The sequence below is a fragment of the Phocoena phocoena genome, chromosome X, assembly GCF_963924675.1.
Source record: "Phocoena phocoena chromosome X, mPhoPho1.1, whole genome shotgun sequence".
NCBI classification, from domain to species: domain Eukaryota; kingdom Metazoa; phylum Chordata; class Mammalia; order Artiodactyla; family Phocoenidae; genus Phocoena; species Phocoena phocoena.
The window spans coordinates 4582484-4593748 of record NC_089240.1 but is presented as its reverse complement, the minus strand read 5'-3'; positions in this window follow the sequence as shown (position 1 = coordinate 4593748).

Sequence of the window (11265 nt, the reverse complement as noted above, 5' to 3'; positions counted from 1 at the left end):
CATCAGGCCTTGGTGTGTGTACATGTGGGCATGTATAAAATCGGTCCTATGTAGCATCCAATTTGGGGAAGAACTCTTAGGAAATCTCAGCCTCCCAGGCAAAGTAAAGGCTTGCTTTTTCTGCAATTGCACAGCAGGTAAAATGAAATCTGTGCTCATTTCCTGCAGCCCTGATGGCAAAAGCTGTTTTAGCGGAGGGCAAACTCAATGTATGATAGCAACTGAGATGTAGAACTGAGGACTTGCAATCTTCTCGGGTCCGTGGTCCCCTCCGCGAGGGGATGCAGGGGCCTGAGAAGGGAGGTTTGACAATAACTCTCAGGGGACCTGTGCCGTGGTTTGTGATGTACGCTAATTGTATGGTCTTAACAACCTTCAAACCAGGAACCTTTGTTTACTAATTATTCCTGGCCCTTTCTGAAGTAGCGTGAGCAGAGCTCTTCAAACAGACCTAAAGTACTGGTGTGCTGTTAGTTTAAACTCTTCTGGATCCTCAAAAATAATAATGCATCCAAAATAATATGAAATGGAAATGCCTGGTGTCCCAGTCTTTGACTGGGTGAAGTGGGGCTGATACAGAGGGTTTGGGGCAGGAGACCAAAGCCATGTGACTTCTATCCAGAGGACATGTGAGGTCAGCGCTGAAGCTAGGTTGTCAGCTGGGGGTCTGGGCAGCACTCACAGCCAGAGGTTATGGTGGATGGTGGACGGGACCAGAGCACCACCACTACAGGGGGTGGACATTATTGGATTCTGTTGGATATATCTTGAACATAGATACAATATCCTGGACTGCCCTGTGGTCGGAGTCCCGATGGCCAGGGTTTGGCCAGTCCTTGATGCATGATAATTGTTTCCAACATTTTCTCCAGTGTCCCTCTGCCCACACAGCCAATAGAAAGGATGCTCAGCCCGTGGCCCCAGTGCCGACATCGCCACCATCCAGCACCCGACAGGATGCTCCTGGGACAGAGGACAGATGCGCCATCACGTCCTCATCCGCAGTCATGGAAACCTTGTACCAGGAGCCTTTGGGTTACCAAGCCAAGTGTGGGAGTAGCACAGGGGCGAGGCTGCAGGACCGTCCTCTGTAGTGTTGTATTGACTGTGAATTCAGTAAATGTCTCACGGCGGAATCTAGTTCCTGTTGATGTGATTATTGAAACGGGGGGACGGAAGACGAGGAGGACTCACAAGTTGTGCTTCCCAGTGTATGTTTTGCAGCTGTATTGAAATATAATTGACGTGTAACATTGTGTAAGCTGAAGGCATACGATGTTACGGTCTAATGCTCGTGTATGTATTTTGTGAGATGCCTGATGTATGTATGTTGTGAAATGCCCGTGTATGTATGTTGTGAGATGCCCGTGTATGTATGTTGTGAGATGCCCGATGTATGTATGTTGTGAAATGCCCGTGTATGTATGTTGTGAGATGCCCGATGTATGTATGTTGTGAGATGCCTAATGTATGTATGTTGTGAGATGCCCGATGTATGTTTTGAGATGCCTGATGTATGTATGTTGTGAGATGCCTGATGTGTGTATGTTGTGAGATGCCCATGTATGTATGTTGTGAGATGCCTGATGTATGTATGTTGTGAGATGCCTGATGTATGTATGTTGTGAGATGCCCACCACAGTACGGCTAGCCAACAGCTCTGTCGCCTCACATACTTGTCATCTCTTCCTGTGCTGAGAACACTGAAGACTGGCTTCCTCAGGAACTTGGCAGTCCATGAGACAGCGTTGTGAATGACCATCCCCGTGCTGTACAGTACATCCCTGGAACGTCTTCATCTCATAACTGGAAGTTTCTACCCATTGACCAACATCACCACATGTCCCATAACCCCCAGCCCCTGGCACCCACCGCTCTATTCTGTCTCTATCACTTAGGATTTTCTTTTTCGATTCCACATAGGAGTGAGATCATACAGTATTTGTCTTTCTCTGTCTCACTTATTTCACTTAGCATAATGCCCTCAAGATCTATCTATGGTGTTGCAAATGGCAAGATTTCATTTTTTTTTTCTTTTATAGCTGAATAATATTTGTGTGTGTGTGTGTGTGTGTGTGTGTGTGTGTGTGTGTGTGTGTATCGTGCCTTTATCCCTTTATCCATAGATGGACCCTCAGGTTGCTTCCACATCTTGGCTATTGTGAATAAGGCTGTATTGAACGCGAGTGCAGATATTTGAGACCTTGTTTTCATTTCCTTTGAATGTATACCCAGAAGTGGAATTGCTGGACCGTATGGTAGTTCTAGTTTTAATAGTTTGAGGAACCCCCATGCTGTTCTCCACAGTGGCTGCACCAATTTACATCTCTACCAGCAGTGCGCAAGGGCTCCTTTTTCTCCACACCCTCACCAACACTTGTTATTTCTTGTCTTTTTGATGAGAGCCATCCGAACAGGTGTGAGGTCGTGTCTCGCTGTGGTTTTGATTTCCATTTCCTTGATGATTTTCATGTACCTGTTAGCCGTTTGTATGTTTTCTCTGTAACTCAATCTCTTTTCCTGTCCCAACCCACCAAAGGTATACGACTTACGGCTTGTGGGCGGGAGCGCCCACTAGTGGTGGCTTGGGAGCTACGCGAGCATCTTCATGACGGGAAGTTTTAAGTTTCCCACGTGTACTTCCCTTGAGATTGATCACTGCAGAGCAGTGAGCTTAAGGTCGATTCCAGTCAAGAATTTGGAATACCTTCTCTAATCTTTGCCTTCTGAATACTAAGAAAAGGGAGGTGATGATTTAATCATGTTCTGTGTCACCCCTGAGGATAGACATGGGACCAAGGGGGTAAAAGTAATACAAAGGCAGATTTTGATTTATTATTAGAAAACAGGTTTTAAAAACTGCTGTTAATTACCACTGGAATGTCGGAATTTGTTAAATCTTGACTTCCCGTCCCTGGACATATGATAACCTTCCGGATACACCAAGATGGGTAAAATGCCATAACGTTGCTTTAAATGCCTCTCCTTTGTACTCCATCCTGTTTCTAGAATGTTCTAGATATTTGTATTTTGGCTGTCTTCCACACTAGTTTGTCAGTTTTTTAAGGACAGAGATTAATCATGTCTTACCTTTGTATTCCTAGCATCCAACACAACTTTGGGGTACATCAGAGTTACTGAAAAAAAAAAAAAATCCTTGAATGGAAATGGGACCTGTGAGGTTGCAGGAGGGCGGTCATACTAGTTGAGACGTAGTGTTTGATTAGCTTAAAGATCCTTTGCAATTTTAAGATTCTCGGAGTCTGTTCCCCACCAAAGATTATGATGTAACCCATCATTACCAAGTTAGATGCTTTGAACAGACACTCCAGTAGATTTGAATAGAGTCACTCCTGCTTTCCAATTTTACAAATTCCTGATTCATGTTGTGACCAGACAGTCATGAAATGACTCGTTGTGGGCATGGATTAGAGCTTAAATATCCTAGAAGAGACCACAGCCAGCACTCTGTTTTAATCAGCTTAGCTTGGTGGCGATACACCACAAAGCTGAGGAAACAGAAATTACTCCCATGAAAAAAATTCCAAAATCCAGTATTACCAAATTACTGTCTTTGCTCTAAAGGTAGCAAAGGAAACCAGCACCTACTTGCTATCCTAACTTTGTTCCTCTAATTTCATTTCTGGCTGTTGGCCTATTCCCTTGACATTTATATCAGATTCAGTGGATTCCATATTCTAGGAATATCATTTTTTTTCAAAAAAATCACTCCATTCTGTCATTTGGAAAATCAGTCCAAGTGTCAGTCATCATTTTGCAGGACTGCTGCATGACCTGTGGGATTCTCTAAGCCAGTTCTGTTGATGCAGAGGGAGCCCCTGTTATCACAGGGTCAAGAATTTACTGGCGTCTTTTTACTCCCCGGTTCCCAGCCACATCCTGAAAACTAATCAAGGACAAGTCTTGTGAATTGTACTTTTATTTTAATCTTTGAGCACTAAACAGCGTCAACCATTTAATTCTATGCCCCCTCTATGCCCCCTTGATTATTCAGTCCTCATTTACAGAACTGAAGAGGAAAAGTAAGAGTGAACGCTACTCACAGAGCAAGGAAATCTGTCCCTCCCTCGGTCCTCTCTCTCTCTCTCTCTCTCTCTCTCTCTCTCTCTCTGTCTCTCTCTCTGTCTCTCTCTCACACACACATGTATATCTTCACAAATGGTGTTTCTCCATGTTGTTGAATGCATAACACTTCTAGCAGAAGAAGATGCCTTTGAGATCAACAGAGGTCATTACATTTTTTAATTGAAATATAGTTGATTTACAAATTGTGTTAGTTTCAGGTGTACAACATAGTGATTCAGGGTTTTGATTTTTTGCAGACTGTATTCCATTGTAGGTTATTACAAGATACTAGGTATAATTCCCTGTGCTATACAGTAAATCCTCGTTGCTTATCTATTTTATACATAGTAGTTTATATCTGTTAATCCCATATCCGTAATTCCCGCCCCCCCCAATTTGGTAACCACTAGTTTGTTTTCTATACTATGAGTCTGTTTCTGTTATGCATGTACATTCATTTGTATTCTTTTTTAGATTCCATACATAAGTGATATCATACAGCATTTGTCTTTCTGTCTGACTTATTTCACCAAACTTAATGTTCACTAAGTGTATCCACGTTGCTGCAAACGGCATTATTTCATTCTTTTTTATGGCTGAGTAATATTCCATTATACAGACACACACACACAAACACACACACACACACATACCACATCTTCTTAATTCAATTTTCTGTTGATGGGCACTTGGGTTGCTTCCACGTCTTGGCTATTGTAAATAATGCTGCAGTGAACGTAGGGGTGCATGTATGTTTTCAAATTAGAGCTTTCTCCTGATACGTGCCCAGGAGTGGAATTGCAGGATGATATGGTAGCTCTGTGTTTAGTTTTTTAAGGAACCTCTATCCTGTTCTCCATAGTGGCTGCACCAATTTACATTCCCATCAGCAGTGTCGGAGGGCTCCTTTTCTCCACACCCTCGTCAATGTTTGCTATTCGTAGAAAAGGTTGTTACATGTAAAGAAGGTTAGGAGCTTGGCTACTTCTGTGGAATAATCTCCACATACAGGGCCGTGGCATCAACAAGAGCTCCCCTGAGTGTGCAGGTCTGAATTGCTGTCTTCTGCCCCTTTCCATACATCACCTGTGCGCCACCGACTCTGCACACTTTCTGTACTCTCCGCACCGTGTGTCCCTCCAGGTGGACAGCCACCTCCGCAGGACCATCTCCTTACTTCCTAACCCTTCCCAGCAGCCGTGACTGGGAGGTCTTCCTTCGGGACCAGCAGCTTGTCTGCCCCTGACTCCAAGGAACAGCACGCCTCTCCTCAGACTCAGCAGCAGCTCTCTGAGCGGAGAACCGTTGCTGCTCTCGCGGAGCGAAGTGCATCTCTGGAAAGAGAGCTATCGGGAACATGTGTCCAGGGGCTAAAGACAGGAAGTTGTAGAAGAGAAATACATGTCAGTTTCAAAAGCTAAAATCTCCGGAGCTTGCTAATAATATTTATGGAGCAGCTAACTGCCAGAAGCCCAAAGCTTTCTTTTCATATAATCGAATAACGGCTGGCATCCAAACATTGCTCTCAGATGGCCAGGGGGTATCTATTATCCCCATTTTCCCACAAAGGAAACCGAGATTAAAGGTTTAAGTGGTTTTGCCCAGAGGGACAGAGAAGAATTAGAAGTAGCCTCAGAAATAGAAGAGAATTGCTCAATTTAGACTGTGTTATATTAGACAACTTTGTGAAATAAATAAATGCTTTGATATGTATATTTGTACGCATAAATCAATCTCTCTGTCACACACACACACACACACACACACACACACACACACACACTTCTGTTCCCCAGCTGGTAGAATATGCTTGATGTTGTAGTATTCACTCTCAAGACACACATTACCTGAATGAAAATCCCTATATCCTAGACTGAGCGCTCACCTTCCTATAAGTCACAGATTCTTAGGAATCAGATCGCAGCAATCTAGTCCTTTCTGTGGTAGATCCTACTTGGGTTCTTTTGAAATCATGTGTGTAGTTTTGGAGCTCTTGAAGAATCCAAAGAATCGCTCTAGACAGGGTCAGCGGGAACATGCTCTGGAGAAAGGAAGCCGCAGACCGATTCCCTCCCGGGAGGAAGTGCAGGGAGCGGGCGCTGCAGGACAGGGGAGGGGCTGCCGCCCAGCCACGCCTCCTTCCCACGTGCCCCTCCCCACACACTTCATGACCTAGGTCGTCTCCTGCTGATGGAGTGAGGAGAGAGATGCTGAGCCCTGAAAGCAGTCATTACGGGAGGAAAGGATGGCTAACAAGATGTGCTTTCACTTGTGATAGAAAGAGGGAAGGAGAGACGGAGGGAGGGTAGGAGAGAGAGAGAGAGAGAGAAAGGGAGAGTGGGAGGAAGGGAGGGCAGGAGGGAGACAGGCAGCAAAATGGCAAGAATATTGTCAGCATTGGGGGCTTCCCTGGTGGCGCAGTGGTTGAGAGTCCGCTTGCCGATGCAGGGGACGTGGGTTCGTGCCCTGGTTCGGGAAGATCCCACATGCCGCGGAGTGGCTGGGCCCGTGAGCCATGGCCACTGAGCCTGCGCGTCCGGAGCCTGTGCTCCGTAACGGGAGAGGCCACAACAGTGAGAGGCCCGCGTACCGCAGGAAAAAAAAAAAAAAATGTCAGCATCCATAAGGTGTTGGGTGTTTCCACTGCCAGACACAGTAGCTGAAAAGCTCTTTCTCACTGACCATCCTCAGTCAATGTTTGAATTTGTAAAGCAAAATCTCGGGACTTCCCTGGTGGTCCAGTGATTAAGACTTTGCCTTCCAGTGCAGGGAGTGCGGGTTCGATCCGTGGTCGGGGAGCTAAGATCCCACATGCCTCGTGGCCAAAAAACCAAGAACATAAAACAGAAGCAATATTGTAACAAATTCAATAAAGACTTTAAAAAGGGTCCACATAAAAAAAATCGTAACAAAATAAAAACAAAACCAAACTCATGATTTCATTAAGAGAACGTTCTGTTGTTTCACAGGCAACACAAGTGGAGGGAAGTAAAGATCTTGAAGAAAACTAGACATTTCCGCCCCCCTCTCGTGAGTGCTTTCTCAGCATCTGTGTGCATTTGGCATGGTCTCCAGGGGGCTTCCAAACACAGGGGAGAAGTGTCCTCAACTGCCTGGACTGTTAGGTTAATGAATGACCGTGTTAACAACGGGATCCAAAGGGCTCTTTTCACTGTACCGTTATCCACCTAGTGAGCAGTTCCTAGTGCGGAGTCTTCATAACCAGGGACGGAAGCACTGATCATGGTTGCATTGCTAATTCGGCACTGGCATTGTTTAAAACATTTAATCAGATCCCGATTCCAGGTTCTCTGTGGCAACAGCACCCACCCTCTTGGATTGCCCTTGAGCTCTACTGAGCGTTGAGTTAGCAACCCGACCTCCTGCATCCCTGAGAGGGGGCGGGGAGCAGAGGCTGGTCACACGTTGGCAGAGCCGTGCGCTTCAGGCTTGGGTGAATGTCAGACGGGCCTGGGGAGGTTTTAAACAATCCTGATGTCCAGGCCCCACTGCACAGCACCAACTCAGAATCTCTGTAGGTGGGATCCAGCATCCGTCTCGTTTAAAGCTCTCCAGCAGGTTTGAGAAACTCCCGCAAGACTGCTGTGCTCTTTGTTTCCATCAGCAGCATCTTTGGTTGAAGACTTAGGGCCATCCCCATGGAATCCCTTGAGACAACAACTGTTCCTCGTGTGACGGTGTGAGGCTCTACACCTTGTTGACAGAGCAGTGGGTCAGATTTAAGGCTTGTAATGCGGTTGGACGTAGCGAGTTGCAGTTGGGTTCCAACTTCAGGGTGCAGCGTCCACATGGTGGGTTGGTGGCAGCATGCACAGCATGGCGTGTGATCAAGATGGTGCAGAGCCTTGGCCCTCAGGGCCTATGAAGAGTGAATGAAGGAGTGGAGAACGTGGGGCTTGGGGGACAGCAGATTTCGGTGAGAAGACGTCCTGAGACCTAGAAGGGGTACCCCATGAAACGGGAGGTGATTTGTGTTCTTTCACGCTAGACCTTGAGCATCTTGAGTTGTTTTCCAATTGCCCTAAAAATGCCAGTGGGTCCTCGACAAATATGTCTTCAGGGACTGTTCCAGAGGAGAGGCTACTGGGAAGCATGGCGGCCGTGAGAATGTGAGCGTCAGCACGTGACTGGGGTGAACTTCAAATTCCTTGTCAATCATCGTTCAGTGCGCAGTTGTGAGGAAGGGCACGGTCCCTGCTCATGAGTTTGCCCGGGTCCCTCAGAACGCGTCAACCCACATTGCATCGTCACTTGCTGTTTGCTCTCTACCTCACTGCCTTGGTGGACCCAGGGGAGGGGAGGGGAAGGGAAGGGCGAAATTCAACATGATGGGTTTTTTCATTATCCCAAACGTTTGAGCCTCCCTACAGAGACACGTTAAAATTCGACCTTGGGACATCCAGGGGACAGAACTGTTCCAGCTTGAATTCTACACATCTGGAATGTCTTCTTCTTCTTCTTTTTTAAAAATTTGGTTATTGTTCTCACCCAGTCCAAATAAATGTCAAAGAAGATGGAGCCTTCTCCTAAGCCCCCTCCAAAGTGGGTAATGTCGCCAAGCCAGGGATGTTCCTAGCAATAAGGTTAGTTATACACTCACTTTGGATCTCCATCTACAGCCACTTGCTGGAGTAATTCGTATTTTTTAGAGTCTGTTGCCTGCAGTTTTCCCATTCTGTCTGTATGGCCACAGAATTAACGGTCTACCCCTTACAGCTAAACAAATACCGTCGTTAGTGTGCTTCCTTTTAAGTGGTAGATGATGCACGTCTTTTCTTCAAACTGCCTTTGCTTTGCTTTTTTACAGAGAGAATAAAAAAAATTCTTCACCATTCTAAGTATCTACCCCGCCCCCGAAGGTACTCCCTCACAGCTTTCCTCAAACTATCAAAATTTTCTCGTTTCCTTCATAACTTAGGATCATGACCCTGTATTCTTTTGAATCACAGGAAGACTATTGCAAACCCCTTCCACTAAGGAAAGTTCTCCAAATCCCAACTTCAGAGACACAGAATACCCAACATTTACATGATGTAAATGTTTTTTATTTCTGCCTGTATCAGATTTTGTGTGAATACTCTAAGGCTTTTTTACCTTGCTTTGCACCTTTCTGAAGTTATTTCACATGTGATGGAGGGGGATTCTGTTTTTCTTAATAGGATCATATGTGATTTTATTTAAAAAATCTGTGTCATTATTTTCAAGGATGCCTCTTTCTTCTTCTCCCTCTCAACAAATTCATGGAACCACGTATTAAAAAATGTTAATAGTTAAACAACGATTTTTTTCTTGACCTGACTGGTATTAGGCTACATTGCAAACTCCTCAGTGAAAGACGAATTGTTTTCTTCCTCCTAAATTATTTATACCCACTGCCCCAAGTGTTAATTTCAGTGTTTCAGGACCACAGTGTCAGGTTATTTGGGTAATAACCTTGGAATGCAGGACTTGTCTTTAGGCTTGATTCATTTCTTGATTGTCATTTTAAGGCATGGTTTTATTTTATTTCATTTTAAATTCTTGGGTCATGGTGAAGAAAGAACACCATTTTAATGTTTATCTCCCTTTTTGTTACTTTAGGCCCAGAATTTGCAAGAAACAGCAGTACAAATAAAGCAGTTATGTAAGCATTTTCTTTTACCTCCAGTGAAAAAAACAGATATCGAAAATCGCTTTTAATGGGGTGTAGAGAGAGAATGTGCTGTTAGCGTAGCCGCCTGGTGTTGACACAGAGGACAACCTATTTCTGAGGGTTTCCGAGTCTTGCCAGGATCGTGTAAATGTTCCTTGAACTAGATTTAAGCTGTGCCAACATTAAGGCAACATCAGATAAGATAGGAAGTCTCGATTTAGAAGTGATTCACTGCCCTGGGATTCTATTTGAAAGCGATCGCTTTTTTTCCCCATTGAGTCTTATCATAATTTAAAATTTCATTGTACGTCTGTAGCTCTTGTGTACCTATCAGACTTTGGCTTTTAGATGTCTTTCTGGGGTTTCAAAGATAATCATTCATTAATGATAAAAATCCCCGCAGTCCTTTTACATCTAGCAGCTCCGAGACGACCCTCACTTAGTCCAGAATGGAGATTAAAGAACTAACCCTGAAGCCTGTCTGCAGAGTCAGTCCCAAGGCTGGCATCAGGTCTTGGACCTCTGTGCCTGCTTCTCTGGCAGATGATTTGCCTGCAGGGGGAAATGGGGAGTGGTTGAAGCTAAGTCCCCTGCTTGCTGTGCTCCTATGTCTGAATCTTGTGAAATGAGCAGGGTGCGGTGGGTAGCACAGGTGTCTTCTGCGATGCCTCATCGTTGGGAAGACCATTCAGTGAGGAGAGGGAGTTTGCCAAGCAGGCGTTTACCTTCACAGCCTCAGGCGTTGACCCCAGTCTGTGGCTGGTGTTGTAATAGGTGAGGTGGTGTGTGTCTGCACTGCTGTGTACTCTGTGTATGATGTCACTGACCCTCACGGTGATCCTGTGGGGAGACTGAGGCACGCCCTTACATGACGGAACTGGGATTTGACCCTCGGGCTTTGGAGCCCTCTGTCTTGGCCGGTATGCCCTTCTCTGCCTTCTGCCAGCCGGCTCTTCGAGGGTGACCATGGCATGTTCGAAATACCTTTCCCCAATTTAAGGCACTGTCGTCTATTTCAGCTCCCTCCTTCCAGCCTCCTCCATGAGGAGTCAGAGAGCAGTCTGGACACGCTCCTGCCCTCGGACTCTCTGTGGCTTCCGATGAAATCGAAAGTCTGTCTTGGGCCAGACATTCGAACCCATCCCATCCACGGTCTGACTCAGACTCACATTTCCAGATTTAACATCTGGTGCAGCTTCTCGTGGACTCAGGGACCCAGCCTTACTGAACTAGTATTGAAAGATACACGCCCCCTCCCCCAACTCAACAACCAGAAAACAAACAACCTGATTAAAAAATGGGCAAAGGGCTTGAATAGACATTTCTCCAAAGAAAATATGCAGATGGCCAGAAAGCACATGAAAAGATGCTCCACATCACTAATCATCAGGGCAATGGAAATCACAGCCACAGTGTGATACCATCCCACACTCACTGCGATATTAGCTATTATTAAAAAAAATACTAGTAAGTGTTGGCAGGGACGTGGAGAAGTTGGGACCCTTGTGCGCTGTTGGTGGGAACGG